This window comes from Crocuta crocuta, unplaced genomic scaffold (genome assembly GCF_008692635.1).
Source record: "Crocuta crocuta isolate KB4526 unplaced genomic scaffold, BGI_CrCroc_1.0 scaffold305, whole genome shotgun sequence".
NCBI classification, from domain to species: Eukaryota; Metazoa; Chordata; class Mammalia; order Carnivora; family Hyaenidae; genus Crocuta; species Crocuta crocuta.
Window position 1 is genome coordinate 1,381,688 of NW_027529463.1, and position 16,381 is coordinate 1,398,068.

The window sequence follows — 16,381 nt, forward strand, 5'->3', positions numbered from 1 at the left end:
ATACCAGGTGAGGGAAGAACTGAAAAGAGTTTGGGCTAGTTAAATTGCTTTAATTGGAAATGACAGAGTTGCTTACAGAAGAAAAATATGGAAAGGAGGAAAAAATAAAGAAAAGGAGGGCAAGAAAGATATTTGGAGGAGTTCTGAGGATTACAGTTTAGGGTAAGCTGTTCTACCATGTGGTGCAGGACTCCAGGAAGATAAGTGGAAAAAAGGATTTAAAGAAATTCTGTGGCATATTATTACTGAAAGTTTTTTTTTTTTATATGTTTTTGGGGAAGACATTGCTAAATTAAGTTGCTTTCCAAATATTTAGGAATGTTGTATTATGTTTTTTATTTCTATTGTTTTTTTTCTAATTATATACCATGTTCGAGATGATTTCAGAGTAAGCCATCTGATCCAGCTTTACATAAATTATAATTTATATTATACATTATTGCTCCACTAGTGGTAGATACTCAATCTGTAATTTTAAAGAAAATTAGTCTTATTTTTCAATTTCTTCCAAGTTTTGCTGAGCTGTAACATATTAAACCAGATGATTAGGAAGCTGATATATTTTGTAGCTCCGATTTAATTATAAATACCAAATAGTTCATGAGTAATATTTAAAACCACTCAAGATAGGGGCGCCTGGGTGGCTTAGTCGGTTAAGCGTCCGACTTTTGCTTAGGTCATGATCTCGCGGTTCGTGGGTTCGAGGCCCGCGTCAGGCTCTGTGCTGACTGCCAGCTCAGAGTCTGTGACTCTCTCTCTCTCTGACCCTCCCCTGCTCACGCTGTCTCTCTCTCTCCCTCTCTCTCTCTCTCTCCTAGAAATAAATAAAACATTAAAAAGGCTCTGTGCTGACTGCCAGCTCAGAGCCTGGAGCCTGTTTCAGAGTCTGTGACTCTCTCTCTCTCTGACCCTCCCCTGCTCACGCTGTCTCTCTCTCTCCCTCTCTCTCTCTCTCTCCTAGAAATAAATAAAACATTAAAAAATAAATAAATAAATAAAATAAAACCACACAAGATAAAACCAATTATGGAATGATATATCCACAATAATGCATAACTAGCATTCTGTTCCAGGCTTTGTTCTAAGCAGGTGACATCATTAATTAATTTGATATGTTCACTACAACTCTATGATGTAGAATTAGATTTTCCCCTATTTTTCCAAAGAGGAAACTGACACAAGTGAAAAGATAAATAACATGCTCAAAGTCACACAACACCTGCTGGTAGTTAGTAAGGCTGAATTCGAAACCAATCATGGGGTATTTGAGTGGTCAGTTGGTTGAGTGTCTGACTCTTGATGTCAGCTCTAGTCATGATCCCAGGATCATGGGATCAAGCTCTGCATCAAGCTCTGCACTGAGCACTGAGCATGGAGCCTGCTTTAGATGTTCTCTCTCTCTCTCTCCCCTTCTGCCCCTTTCCCCTGCTCCTGCTTCTCTCTCTCTTTCTCTAAAATTAAAACAACAACAAACATTCTAGTTCCAGAGCCTGCCTTCTTAATCTCTGTATTATACTATGTCTTTAATCAAGGTTTATATTTCATCTATAAACTGTAGAACGTATTACTGGTAATCACTCAGATTGGAAAAAATGGAATATAAAACATTTCATAATTAATAACAAAGGATATATAAGGAAATCAGTTTCATGCTATGAATTTCAAAGCAATCTATTCTCAATAATATAAATGATATGCTTTGTACTGTATTTTGCTTATGTTCTACCTTAATCCACACACCTACCTGGCTTTCTGGCTAGAGCTGTCATTATTACCACTACTGACTAATGCACACATAAATCTTGGTGTGACTTACTTAAGAAAAAGAAAAGCAAAGTGACTTTTTTCTGCATATTTTTCTTAAGTGAGGAAAAAATAGTATGTCAGGTTGTTTCAGGGAACAACCTGAAAAGGGAAAATTTGACTGAAGGCTTCTAGGAATATCTAGAGTCTTACCATGTATAGTACAGAAGGATAGAAGCTGTCTACAAAGAAAGATGACAGATAAATTACATATTATATATTGTAATTTATTTAACTCATACCATATATATTTGGCAAAAACTGATAAATACAAATCCTATTGTTGATTCTGGGTTGCTTCCTGAGAAAGTTATATATTTCTTCATTGTTGCTCTAGGGACATAACAAGGCTGATAGATATAAACCTTAGAGGTACATATAATCAGTTAAAGTTCAGTCATCTTAAAGAGAAATGCATGTCACAGAAATGTGGAAATGGTCCCAGAAGGGCACTAATAGGGTCAGTCTGTGGACAGATATATCCAATGATCACCATGGTAACAACCCTGACAGGGCACACATGGAGTAATCTTTCCTTCATTATCTGAAATGATAATTTTCCTGGGGATGTCTTATACTGAGACATTACCAGGATTATCTCTGTAGGTGTTGAAATAAAATTACCACTTCCATAAGGAATTGCCTAGAAAATGACTTCCTCATGGAACAACCTAAGTCACTTCAAAATACAGTATTTACAGAACTATTTTGAGAATAGTGAGAGCATTAGTAACCATTTTATAAAAGAATCTTCCCAGAATCACCTAGATAGAGTAGGCTGATTTCCAAAATATCCTATTGAGCAGTTCCAGAGGACTTCCTAAATGTGGAATTTAAAAACCAGGAACTTTCAACATGTGGATGAGTTCATCCATAGAACTGTTTGTGATTCTGACAATATTTTGTGGGATCCTTTGGTGAGTGATCTTTTTAGAGTGAGAGATAAATGCTTTATGGGAGACCTTCAAAAAAAAATCTCATTTGGGGAACTCAAAATATCTGCCACCACCATGAAATGATTTTTTTCCTTCCACATTAGAAGTAGGTGAGATTAATGGACTATGATTTTTGTCTGTTGTTACAAAAATCATAGTTCTTACTCAAAGAACTGTCAAGATCCACAGCGGCTTCCTAGAAAATAAAGCACTAATTCTGCCGGGGAAGAGTTTCTGGCAGTATGTAAATCTGAAGTTCAAAGCACATTTATTTAGGCATCTAAATGCCAGTTTTTTTCTGTTTCTATGTAGGATAAGAAAGGGGCTTGGCCTCAGTGCCCAATATAGGCATGAGGATTCTGAGTAGTTCTCATCACAGGCACATGCTTTCTTCCCTTGAGAAGGTAATAAAAAAGTCAGAACACCTTTACCCCTTGTGACATTAAAACAGTCCTGTTAGTAGAGGCTCTGCTATAGGTGTTGAGCAAGCCTTTTGTCATTCACTCACATCTCTGAAACTCCAAACAATGGAAAATTAAAGAATCCCTACTGTGAGGCAGCTGTGGCTCTGTCAGTTGAGTGTCTGACTCTTAATATCAGCTTAGGTCATGATCTCACGTTTCATGATGTCGAGCCCCATGTTGGGCTTTGCACTGACAGCATGGAGCCTGCTTGGGATCATCTCTCTCCCTCTCTCTGCCCCTCCCCGATGTGCATGCATGCTCCCTGTCTCTCTTGAAATAAATAAACTCAAAAAAAAAAAAAAAAAGAAAGAAAGAATCCCACCTTTAAGCAGAGGGCAGGAACAGTACAGATAATATCTGAATACTGTTTATCACTGTGTTTGAGATAGAATAAAGGAACAATGAAACTTTTTAGCTGATGCCTGTATTTTGAGGACTTTATTATTTTTCACTTTCTGATATAACTGTTTGAAAAAGCAGACCAACCCCAAATGGATGTATGTCTATTTTTGACAAGCCCTAGAACTGTACAGAAACCAGATGACTAAAATTCTCCTAACATTGGCTTCATGCAAATATAGATCTGGGGCGACTAGGTGGCTCAGTCAGTGAAACATCTGACTCTTGATCTCAGCTCAGGTTATTATCTCGTGGTTCCTGAGTTCAAGCCCTATTGGGCTCTGCGCTGAGCATGGAGCCTGCTTGGGATTCTCTCTCTCTCTCTCTGTCCCTTCCTCTCTCTCTCTCTCAAAATAAATAAATAAATAAATAAATAACATAAAAAAACTTTAAAAATAGTATACATTGGAAATATGATAAACAAACAAAAATTAACAAACTGAAAAACAAGTGTAGAGGATGAGGCAAAACTGTGCTGATCTAATAACTCTAGAACTATCTGGAGTCTATCAAACTAAAAGCAAATGAAACTGTACATAAGCATAATACTTACTTGTTAATTATTTTTTTCTCCACAGTAGTGTACGTTAGCAATTCTAATATGCTATCCATGTATGTTGAAATTGAAAAAATAAGATCTCAGAGACTGGGAGCCAGATATCTCACCATTGGTTTCCAGATAAATAAGTAGAGGAGGTTAGAAGAATCCATCTGGTAGAGGATTAAAGTTGGAGACATAAGTATGAACTCATGTTTCATTAAATATGGCTTCAGATGGTTACATATAGAAATATTTATAAATATATATGTATATACACAAGTTAGTATATAAATATGTATTTCCTTGCTCTATCAGCTGAGAGGGCCTAAAAGCAATGATGCTTCAAAAGAAAAGAGCACATCTAGCACATACATCTGGTTTCTGAGATCATTCTCCAGTTAAAAACAGAAAAGAAAAAAATAGGGATCCTTGGATAAAGAGCTGATCCTCGGATTGGTGCAGACAATACACAACATGAACTAGATCCTCTTGTAGTGTTACAAAGTAAGGAAGTGCTCAAAATAAAACAACTCACAATGATGTAGATATGTCAAAGAGACATGGAAGCCAACTGAAAGAGCTCCCAATGAACAAAATTCAAGCAACAACATATAGTAGCTTTGGATTAAAATTTAGTATAAAATAAATGCCTATGAGTCCATACTAATAGAAACTAATAATTGAATAAATAAATGGAGAAGAGACAAACCTCTAATAGAGAAGAATTATAAATAATTTATGTAGATACTCTACTTTCAAAAAGATACAGGATAACTCCCACTCCTTAAGTGTGGGCTGTGTACAGATAGCGACTTCCTTCTACAAATTACAATATGAAAAGAAAGACGAAAAAGACTAACTTTGCAATGAAGAAACCTGACAAACAGTACCTCAGCCAAGCAATCAAAGTTAACATAATCGTTTAAGTCATGTTGACAGTACATACCCGTGATATGAGGCAATGAAAACAGCATTTTAGCTCTGTGGTCTTCCTCTCAAAACCCACAATGCCAGTCTAACTAGTAAGAAAATATATTTAAAAAAAAATTGAGACATCCTACAAAATACCTAACCAATACTCTTCCTAACTAAATGCAATGTGGTATTCTGAATGAGAACCTGAAACAGTTAAAGGACATTTGGTAAAAACTAAGAAAATCTGAATGCAGACTTTATATATTTGCATAGACTTTGGTTAATAGTAATGTATCAATATTGGTTTATTAATTGTAATAAATGTACCATAATAATTTAAGATATTGATAATAGGGAAAACTGGGTGAAAAGTATATGGCAATTCTCCGCACTAACTTTGCAATTTTTCTGAAAATCTAAAATTCTCCTAAAAAATGAAGTTTATTAGGAAAAAAAGTACACATCTCATTGTGTGTGTCTAGTTGAATTTATGGTCCTTTTGCAAGCGCTGGCAGCCTTCTCTGATTTAACATGGTTTTTAAAAAGAATTTTTTAAATATTTATTTATTTTTGAGATAGAATGAGAGAGAGAGAGAGAGCATGAGCAGGAGAAGGGCAGAGAAAGAGACACAGAATCCAAAGCAGGCTCCAAGCTCTGAGCTGTCAGCACAGAGCCCAATGTGGGGCTCAAACTAATGAACCCCAAGATCATGACCTGAGCCGTAGTCAGACACTTAACCGAATGAACCATCCAGGCACCCCTAAAAAATACATTTTTTTTTTTGATGAAGTATATGATCAACTTTTACAAATGTTGTAACATATGAGAATGTGTAGTCCTGTTGAGCATAAGTTTTTACATACACATCCACTGAAGAAAGCTTCTTATTTATATTATTTAGTTCATGTTCACTCAGTTCTGTAAAATAAGTCAATTTAAAAAAATTATATTCTTGTCATTTCTAGTTCTTGCTTTGTATATTGCATTGATAATACTATTTCGTGCATATGTTTTTGTTTGCTTTATCATTATATAGCTTAATGCATTTGCCTAGACTTTTCGCTTGATCTTGTTTTAATTCTGCCACATTTGCTTTCTTTTAGTTTTTCATTTGCCTGGTATAATTTGCCTGGGCCATTGTTTTAAACAATCTCCCTCCTCTTTGTTTGAAATAAGTTTGGCTAGATTTCTTTTTCNAGAAGGGCAGAGAAAGAGACACAGAATCCAAAGCAGGCTCCAAGCTCTGAGCTGTCAGCACAGAGCCCAATGTGGGGCTCAAACTAATGAACCCCAAGATCGTGACCTGAGCCGTAGTCAGACACTTAACCGAATGAACCACCCAGGCACCCCTAAAAAATACATTGTTTTTTTTTGATGAAGTATATGATCAACTTTTACAAATGTTGTAACATATGAGAATGTGTAGTCCTGTTGAGCATAAGTTTTTACATACACATCCACTGAAGAAAGCTTCTTATTTATATTATTTAGTTCATGTTCACTCAGTTCTGTAAAATAAGTCAATTTAAAAAAATTATATTCTTGTCATTTCTAGTTCTTGCTTTGTATATTGCATTGATAATACTATTTCGTGCATATGTTTTTGTTTGCTTTATCATTATATAGCTTAATGCATTTGCCTAGACTTTTCGCTTGATCTTGTTTTAATTCTGCCACATTTGCTTTCTTTTAGTTTTTCATTTGCCTGGTATAATTTGCCTGGGCCATTGTTTTAAACAATCTCCCTCCTCTTTGTTTGAAATAAGTTTGGCTAGATTTCTTTTTCACTCAAGCTGACAATTCCCTGTCTTTTAGTTGTGAAAGTCAGTAGTTCACATGTTTCACAGGTCATTTTTTATTACTTTGCCTTATTTTGTGGCATGTTTACTATTTAACTATTTTCCCCCTAATTTCTTTTCCTTTTCTTTCACTGACATGAGCAGTTATCTTTTCATTCTCTTTTTTCTTCTTTCTTCACTAAGAAGGTCTACTGTACTTACTAGTTCTACTGCTTTTTACATACCCATTCCTAACAAGCATAATAAAACTATGTTTCTCTATTATTATAGTAAAATAAAATATCAATTATCTTTTTCACCTTACTTGGCTACTTCCTCCATAATAAGATGAAATTTTAAAAATCATTTTATAGTCACTCAGTGTAGCCATTGGTCTGAATAAAACCTTTAGCATATATTACTCCTCTACCCAGCCTTCTCCAATCACAACTATTATTCTCTAATTTAACCTTCTGGGTTGCAGGCTGTGACTGGAGTTTCTCACACCATTTGTCTCTTATGTTTAAAAAGTTTTTGCTTCATGATTCTATTACAAATTCCTAAGCAATATTACTAATTCCTTAAGATTTGTAACTATATATAAGATTTATCACTCCCCATTTATTTTTTTCTTTGTCTTCCCTACCTTGAAAGCTCTCTTTGATTTTGTATTCTGCAACTTTGCTGAATTCATGGATCAGTTCTAGTAGGCTTCTGGTGGAATCTGTCGGGTTTTCTATGTAGAGTATAATGTCATCTGCAAAAAGTGAGACTTTGACTTCTTCTTTGCCAATTCTGATGCCTTTTGTTTCCTTTTGTTGTCTGATGGCTGATGCTAGGACTTCCAGCACTATGTTAAACAACAGTGGTGAGAGTGGACATCCCTGTCATGTTCCTGATCTCAGGCGGAAAGCTCTCAGTTTTTCCCCATTGAGGAGGATGTTAGCTGAGGGCTTCTCATAGACGACTTTTATGATGTTTAAGTAAGTTCCTTCTATCGCAGCTTTCTCAAGGGTCTTTATTAGGAAGGGATACTATATTTTGTCAAATGCTTTTTCTGCATCTATCGACAGGATCATATGTTTTTTGTCTTTTCTTTTGTTGATGTGATGTATCACATTGATTGATTTGTGAATATTGAACCAGCCCTGTAACCCAGGAATGAATCCCTCTTGATCTTGGAGGATAATTCTTTTTATGTGTTGTTGAATTCAATTTGCAAGTATCTTGTTGAGGATTTTTGCATCTGTATTCTTCATGGATATTGGCCTGTAGTTCTCTTTTTTTGCTGGATCTCTGTCTGGCTTGGGAATCAAAGTAATGCTGGCTTTGTAGAATGAATCTGGAAGTTTTCCTTCAATTTCTATTGTTTGGAATAGCTTGAGAAGAATGGTGTTAATTCTGTTTTAACTGTCTGGAAGAATTTCCCAGGGAAGCCATCTGGGTCAGGGGTCTTATTTGTTGGGAGATTTCTGATACAGAAATCAGTTGCATTTTTATACACCAACAATGAAGCAACAGAAAAGAAGTCAATAAACTGATCCCATTCACAATTGCACCAAAAATCATAAAATACCTAGGACTAAACCTAACCAAAGATATAAGAGATCTGTATGATGAAAACTATAGAAAACTTATGAAGGAAATTGAAGAAGACACANACTGGGTGTTATATGGAAACCAACTTGACAATAAACTATTAAAAAATAACTAAATAAAATAAAATGAATCAATACCAAAAAAAATTTATTTTTGAGAAAAAACCAAAAGCTCTCTTATAATTTATCATGTGTTAGAATATTTCCTAAAGTATTTTTTATTAGACAAGGTATATATATATAACTTCCTCAGCTCTTGCCTGACACTGAGAAAAATGAATTCCTCACCTAAACTCTCTGGACAATCATGCACCTCTGAGGCATAGGCGTGACTGAAGAAGAAACTGACAAGTGATCCTGTTAAGAAACCTCACCCCTCAAACCCACCAACAATCACGGCCTTGCCAATGTTATTTATCTGAGAGATTCTGGACCAACATCTAACATCCTTGTGTCCTACAGCCCTGATCTATCTGCCTGGAAGTCTCATTCACCCTTGTCTTACTTTCTTCAGCTTTCTGATCAACTGTGACCTCCCAGAGGGGCCTTCCCTGTTTATCTTACATAAAATAGCAAAAATTCATTCCTCTGTCCCCTTAACCTACTTTATTTTTTGGGTAGCATTCACCTTATTTTTCTTATTTTCTGTCTCTGTCTATTAGAACATAAACTCTGTAAGACCAGGTATTTCCTAGTTGTTATGATGTATTCTCATCACCTAAAACAATACCTAAAATATAGCTGCTCAAAATACACATATTGAATAAGGAAATAAATGAGATTCTTGTACAAACATTGGCCTCAGGGACACCTGGGTGGCTCAGTTGGTTAAACGTCTGACCCTTGGTTTCAGCTCAGAGCATGATCTCACAGTTCGTGAGTTCAAGCCCCACACCAGGCTCTGTGCTGAAAGTGCAGAGCCTGCTTGGAATTTCGCACATCTCTCTCTCTCTGCCACTCCCCAGCTTGCTCTCTCTCTCTCTCTCAAAATAAATAAATAAACATTAAAAAAATAAAAAATAAAATAAAATCTGCTTTGCTGTAACTTAAAAAAACACACACAAATAAACAGTGGCCTCAAATGCATCTTCTTGACTTGGTCAACTCACAGATCTGATTGTTTATTATTCCATGGGTAAAGTAGGTAATGAGAAGCAAAATCCAGAATATGTGCTCAAGCTGTTTTCACTCTCAGTCTGAATACTCCCACCAAGAACCATATGAATTTTTTAATCTAATCACTTTTACTTCTGAATAGACAAAATAAATTTGTGTGAATTCCTAATCAAAGTGACACACTGACCACATGATTCTATTTCTGTTCCCATTTTAAACCACACTAAACTGATAATAAAGAATTTTAAGAGTATAAACTCAAAAAAGGGAGAATAGATGCAAAGCTAATAACTATATAAGTTTATAAGTTAGCAATCAAATAGATAACCAGGAAATAACTCAGCAGACCTGAGAAAAATTCATCCTAAACTATCAGCATGGGACACGAAGCGTCAAGAGGAGAACCTGGTTTGAATCACAGAGTTGCTTCAAAGCTCACAAATCAGCATTCATAGATACCACTAGAAATGATCCCAGCAACAACTTGGGGATATATTCTCTGAAGAAATAAACAGAGGACCCTAGACTTGGAAACTGGTGTTGAGGCAGGAAAAAGCATACCCAAAACAAAGATATTACATAAATACTTGGATACTCAAGGCTAAGGCCATTCCTTTAGTTTCTTACGCCCTTAATAACCAGCACAGACACCTGGGAAGTTACCCTTTCTGCCAGAAATGCATAGAGTCTTCTCTTGGAACTGGACCAGTCCCAAAAGAGAGATCAAATTTCTCAGACAGATCCTACAATTAAACTCACAGCCTTATGCTATATTGTTCTATTGCTAGCTTGGCCACGTTGGGAGCTACATTTCCTCTCCCCTGAATGGTTCTGAGTCAGAACTGGCCAGGAGAAAAACTTGCATGAAATTTGAGGACGAGAGTTAAGCAGTGGTCATTACTCTCTAAATAATCACAGCTATATATCATGGCAGATAGTACAAAGTTCTTGATAGGTTCTGTGAGGTGCTCTCATCACTAGGGGGCCACCAAATGTGAGACATCCCAATTGGTGGGAACCAGCAGCACAAGCTGTTGTAAGAATTCAACAGAACCAAAGGCAGAACCAAAGAGATAAAAGTTTACTGAATATACCACAAGGGAACAGCTTGAAGCATAGCAAAGGAGAGACTGTCTATGAAGAGGCAGTGGTGAGGGGCCACAGTTACAGGACAGAATGAGGGAGTATAGAGACATATGGAATTTTCCCTTTTTTGGTAATCTTAGGAACTGTGCCTGGTTGTAATGGGTCAGTTAGGGCCTATATCTGTTTTGAAGTGGGTTGCTTGAAGAGCCTGTTTGCATTCAGCTCAGTGGTCGCTCTGGGCCCTATTGCCTTGTTCAAATTTCCATTGCTCAAGCATGTTCCCTAAAAGCAGCCTCTATAGATTCCAGCTTGTCTCTCCTCTCTTTAACACCATGTCTAGCACTTCTCACCTGTAGGCCCTGGTAACAAATAGCATTCTCAGGCCTACTACCAGACACCTGGTAGCAAAGCTACAGAAACAGTCCAGACGTAATAGTTTCCCATAGGCCTTTTCTTGAGTTCCCGTTTGTAGTCTCACTCTGGTGGCTAGACGTGGTTAGTTTCCTCGATTCCCCTACAAATCCCAACTTCTCTGTGTTTCTCAGTGCCTGAAGAAGAGCATGCTAGTGACTTCCCTGATCCACCAGTCCTTCATTTCCAAGACCCCCTTATAGTCCACTTCTATAGCTCCTCCCACAATTATTTAGGTCTAATCCCTACAACAAATCTCTCAACATTTATAGACTTGAGAGTTCATAAGCCCCAGACATGTGCTCAGTTTCCAGTCAGTTTTGCAACCCCTTGCTCTTATATACCTGACCAAAGATCTGGGAAAAACCTCTAATAGAAAGGCTTCTAATAGGAAAGACTTAAAACAAACAGAAAAAATAAAACATAAATAAATTTTTAAAATAACTTTATAGCAAACAGAAAAAAACCCCTCCTCTCCCAAAATGCTATTATAAATCTCCTCTGAGAGAAAAGAAATAATATTGCAGACAAAAAACAGGATTATATTATAAACAACTATTCAGACAGCAAAAACTCTGGGAATTAGAAATATGACATTAAAAAACATTTTTTGAAAAAACTCATCAGAACAACTGAAAACTAATATTGAAGCCATCCTTAGAAGGTAGAACAAAGAATAAATTGATGAAGAAAAGATTGTGTCATCTTCAATTTCTTTCATAAGTGTTCAACAGTTTTCAGAATACAGGTCTTTTGGGTCACCTGGGTGGCTCAGTCTGTTAAGTATCTGACAAGCTCAGGTCATGATCTCATAGTTCATGAGTTCAAGTCCCACACTGGGTGAGCACAAGCCCCACTTCAGGTGAGCTCACCCTCCTGCAAGCTCACTCACCCTCACTTCACTGGCCAATCACAAGTCCTAATTACACCTGTGCTTCTGACCAACTGGCCATAGAATGGAGGTTCCAAAGACCCCCTCCTTGAGTATGATCAATTTGCTACAGCAGCTCAGAGAACTCAGAGAAACATTTTTTCTTACTAGATTTTCTAAATCTAGTAAGTCCTTTTCTAAAAAGGACATAATTCTGGAACAGCCAGGTGGAAGACATGCATAGGAGGAGTATGGGGAAAGGGTGAGGATCTTTCATGATCTCTGGGCATGCCACTCTCCCTATATTTACATGTCTTCACCAACCCAGAAGCTCTCTGAACCCTGTCCTTTTGGGCTTTATGGCAGTTTCACTATCTAGGCATGATGGATCAAATCATTAGCCATTGATAATTGATTCAACTTTCAGAGCCTCTCCCCTTGTAGGGGTGGAAGGTCAGGGGAGGGGTTGCTGAAAGTTACAGCCCTCTTATCACATGGTTGGCTCCAATGGCAACCAGGGCCACCTTAGAAGCTTTCCAACAGTCACCTCATTAACATAACAAAGGATATCTTAATGGCTCTCTTACCAGGAAATTCCAAGGTTTTAGAAGCTCTGTACTAGAAACAGAGGAATATGAATAGAGTAAAACCCTGGATTTTGAGTAACTTGCTTTATAAGTGTTCTGTAAGATGAGCAAACAGTTCTAATAAATTTTAACTTGATAAATGAGTAATGTTTTGCAATATGAGTAGTACATGACACTGAACAGCACATGATCACAACTGAGCCAATGGTTCTCTCTCTCTCTCTCTCTCTCTCTCTCTCTCTCTCTCTCTGCAGGATTGTGGGCCTCCCATGTTCAGATGTTTGGTCTCAGGCAGAGGTGTTTGGCAAAAATCAGTAATTTTTCAGAATTTTGGAAGGTGCCCATAACTGACACTAGTGTAGTTTTTGTCACTTTAAAGCACCTATAAACAGTCCTTTGCTTTTCCATCCAAAGTAAGCTTAGGAATGCTTTGCTTCATTTTAGGTCATTGGATAGGTTAAAGTTGCATGAAAAGAAAAAGACTTCATTGAGCCAATAGATAGCAGTGATTCTGTTAATGATAATGAAAGTTGTCCTACACAATAACCCTCCTCTCTCTTATCTCCCTCACCCCAGCCATGAAGATTTTCAAAGGTTATTGCAGTTTAATTTGTTTATTTTCTTTATATTTCGTATTTTCCTTATTATTTTGTATTATATCACAGTATTGTGATCATTTTTATATGACTAGGGGTTGTAGAATGAACTATCTAGAGGTTATATTATTTCTTATGGGGAAATTGCTTTGATAGGCTAGAGTTTTGGATTTTAAGCATGTTTCTGGAATGAATTCTTGAAGAATTCATCAAGAGGGATGAATTCTGCTCATCAAACAAGGTTTTACTGTATATATTTCAAATCATGAGAGGAATNATAAGCATGTTTCTGGAATGAATTCTTGAAGAATTCATCAAGAGGAATGAATTCTTGAAGAATTCATCAAGAGGGATGAATTCTGCTCATCAAACAAGGTTTTACTGTATATATTTCAAATCATGAGAGGAATTAAACAAATAAGAATACATGAGACAGAACAAATAAGAAAAATGAAGAGAATTCCTAGGTAATACTGAAGGGAGTTAAGATGTACCAGCAAGAGAAGGCATCCAATTTGTTTAAAAGAATAAAATCAAGAATATGTGAAGGTCTATGCATCAACTTTTCTCTCCACAGTAAATAAACAGATAACATTTTGAAAATAATGGAACCATTGCTTTTGTTGATAAGATCTAGAATGCTTATAATGTATGACAGAGACTGAATGATATGTCAGTGAATAAATGACCTAGGTTATCATAAATCATTATATTAGAGCTTAATCCCTCTCTTTTAAGCAATATTCTAGCAAAAGATGTCTGCAGACTGCAATGTCTAAAACACATACACACACAATCTGTGCAAATGAGAGATGAATGATGATGAATCACTATTGATGAATTGATGCCTGAATATAGATGTACATAGAATAGCTTCAGAAATTGCATATTTTAAGAAGCTGGTAATAGTGCTTGCAACTCTGAGGGTGGAAAATCAGTTGACTGGGGGAAAGGAGTGTGAGAAAGACTTTTTGTAACCGGGGCACAGGAGTGCAGGAGCACCTGGCCCCAGGAGTCTCAAATAGACCAGGTTGGACCACTTGACAGTGACAGAATTCCAAAGGCAGAGAATACAAGTGGTGGTGAAACAAGAGAGGAACTTATTTCAGTGAAGCCAACACCAGGAAGATAGAGGACTAATGTCTCAAAGCCTGTCTCCAAAGTGCCAAAAATACTTCTAGATTTGTGTAAGAAAAATCTGGGACAAAGGTCTGCTGGCACATTCAACTGGGCAGTAAGAGTCAGGTCTATCATTGTCTTGGGGTCAATCATGTGGTGTGTTCCTGTCTCAGAGCAGTCCCTATTGCTTGAGGAAGTAGTTTTGGTTCCATCAGGGAATGCTTTGTCTGCTGGGCCTTTTGCCTGACTTAAGAAATAATCTGGAAAGAACTTAATCAATTAGAAAGTATAGACTAAGGTCAACATGGGGGTAGTTGAAGATTTCTTTCATTTTCTCAGTTAGCATTTTTGTTGCTTCTGAATTTTGAACCATGCACGTATTACCTATTTCAAGAATCAAAATCACACACACACACACACACACACACACACGAGAAAAAGAATGGCTTCAGCCTTCTCAATAGCCAGTGGAGGATAAAAGGCAATGGAATAATGCCTTCAAAATTCTAATGAAAAATTTTCACTGAGAACATATTGTATTATATATGGAATTATTACTGGGCTTATCATACATAGTCAAACTATCAAGCATGAGAATAAAATAAAGATATTTAGATATTTTCTAGCATAAAAGACCTCAAAATGTACTTCCTGGGTACCATTTCTCAGGAAGCTACTAGCAAATATATTTCAGCAATTGAACAGATAAACCTAAAAAGACAAAGATGAGGTTATGTAAAATAGAAAATCCAGCTCAGGAGAGAGGCAAAGAGAATCCTCAAGTGAAGAGTGATCCCAGGATCACCTCAGAGCCACGCCTAGTTGATATCCAATCCAATTAGAGATGGTCAGAGACTTCAGAAACCTCCAACTTGAGAAACTGCTTCCCAAAGGGGCTTGAGCCCCTAGTGCATTGGAAAATCCTGAGAGGACTTTTAGAAAACTGGTTTGTTCCACCCCTGGTCTTGCTTGTTCTCTGAGCCATTCTTTGCCATTCCCCTGCTTTACCGCATGTTTCAAGAGGGACGACCCCTGAAGACTTTCTCAGGCCTCTATATTACCACGTGTCTTATTCTATTTAGGCTGCTATAGCAAAATAACACAGACTGGGTGGCTAATAAACAGAAGACATTTATTTCTCTAGTTCTGCAGGCTAGAACTTAAAGATCTGGGTGATACTATGGTCGGACGAGAGCCCTTTTCAGGGTCGTAGACTTCTCACTTTATCTTAACATAGCAGAAGGGACAAGGAAGCTCTCTTGGAGTTCTTTTATAAGGGCATTAATTTCATTCATGAGGGCTCCAGCCCCATGGCCTACTCACTTTCCAAAGCACCCCCCCCCAATATCATCACATAAATCACTAGGATTTTAACATATGAGTGGTACAGGGACAAGGATATTCAGACCATAGCAACAAGATTATGACTGAAGCCACTGGTGACAGTTGAAAGGGAAGGAAAGGAAGGAAAATCAGATGACTTGTTTTCTTCCTTCTCTATCTTGGGCAGCTTCTTTAACAATATTGGTGTTTCTTTTTTGGTTTCAGCTCTCCTTGGACATGGAAGCCATGGCTTTTGACCCTGGGGTACAGCAATACCACCTTCTTTTTTCTCTCTAGCCTAGAGGTGCTAGTAACTTTCTGCTGTTGCTAAATTTTTCAGTTACTTTACTGACCTCTTTTAGCTTCTCAGCTTCTGCCTACATTCAAATTCCATGCATTAAACTCCCTTTATTGTAAATACTAAATGTGTTTTTTTTTCCTGATGAAGCTTAGACTGATAAATGGCAGAATTACAAAAAAGTACCTAGAACTCTAAGAAAAACAATAAAGCAAAATAATTGCTAACAGAGAAAACAAGTTCTGTGCAAAGAAAAGGTGCTCTTATTTTACTCTATAGCTCAGCTCATTTTTATTTAAATGTCTAAATAATGCAAATAATGAATATTGATCTAGCAAATATTAGGTGCACATTTAATAACCCAAACCCTCCAATCTGATAGATCAGATCATAGGATTTCTCCCACAGAGTAGAAATATTTTTTTCTTCTACTTATAATGGCTAGGATGTTTTGCAGTCCTATTGTGGAAGGAGAATATGATATGGAGGAAGTAAAAGGGAAGCTCTTTCCTTTGGATATGGGGATGAGGGTGTGGAAAA

At 36.9% G+C, this 16,381-nt stretch overlaps 1 long non-coding RNA gene across 2 annotated transcripts in view; it reads left to right on the top strand.

The window, feature by feature from the left end:
- The window catches only part of LOC144228870 (uncharacterized), a 34,197-nt gene extending 18,253 nt beyond the window's left edge, over positions 1–15,944 (top strand). For both annotated transcript variants that reach the window (XR_013334297.1, XR_013334298.1), the window contains exon 3: positions 15,769–15,944. This is a non-coding gene — a long non-coding RNA (uncharacterized LOC144228870). The remainder of the gene's footprint in view (positions 1–15,768) is intronic.
- Positions 15,945–16,381: the final 437 nt, after the last annotated feature.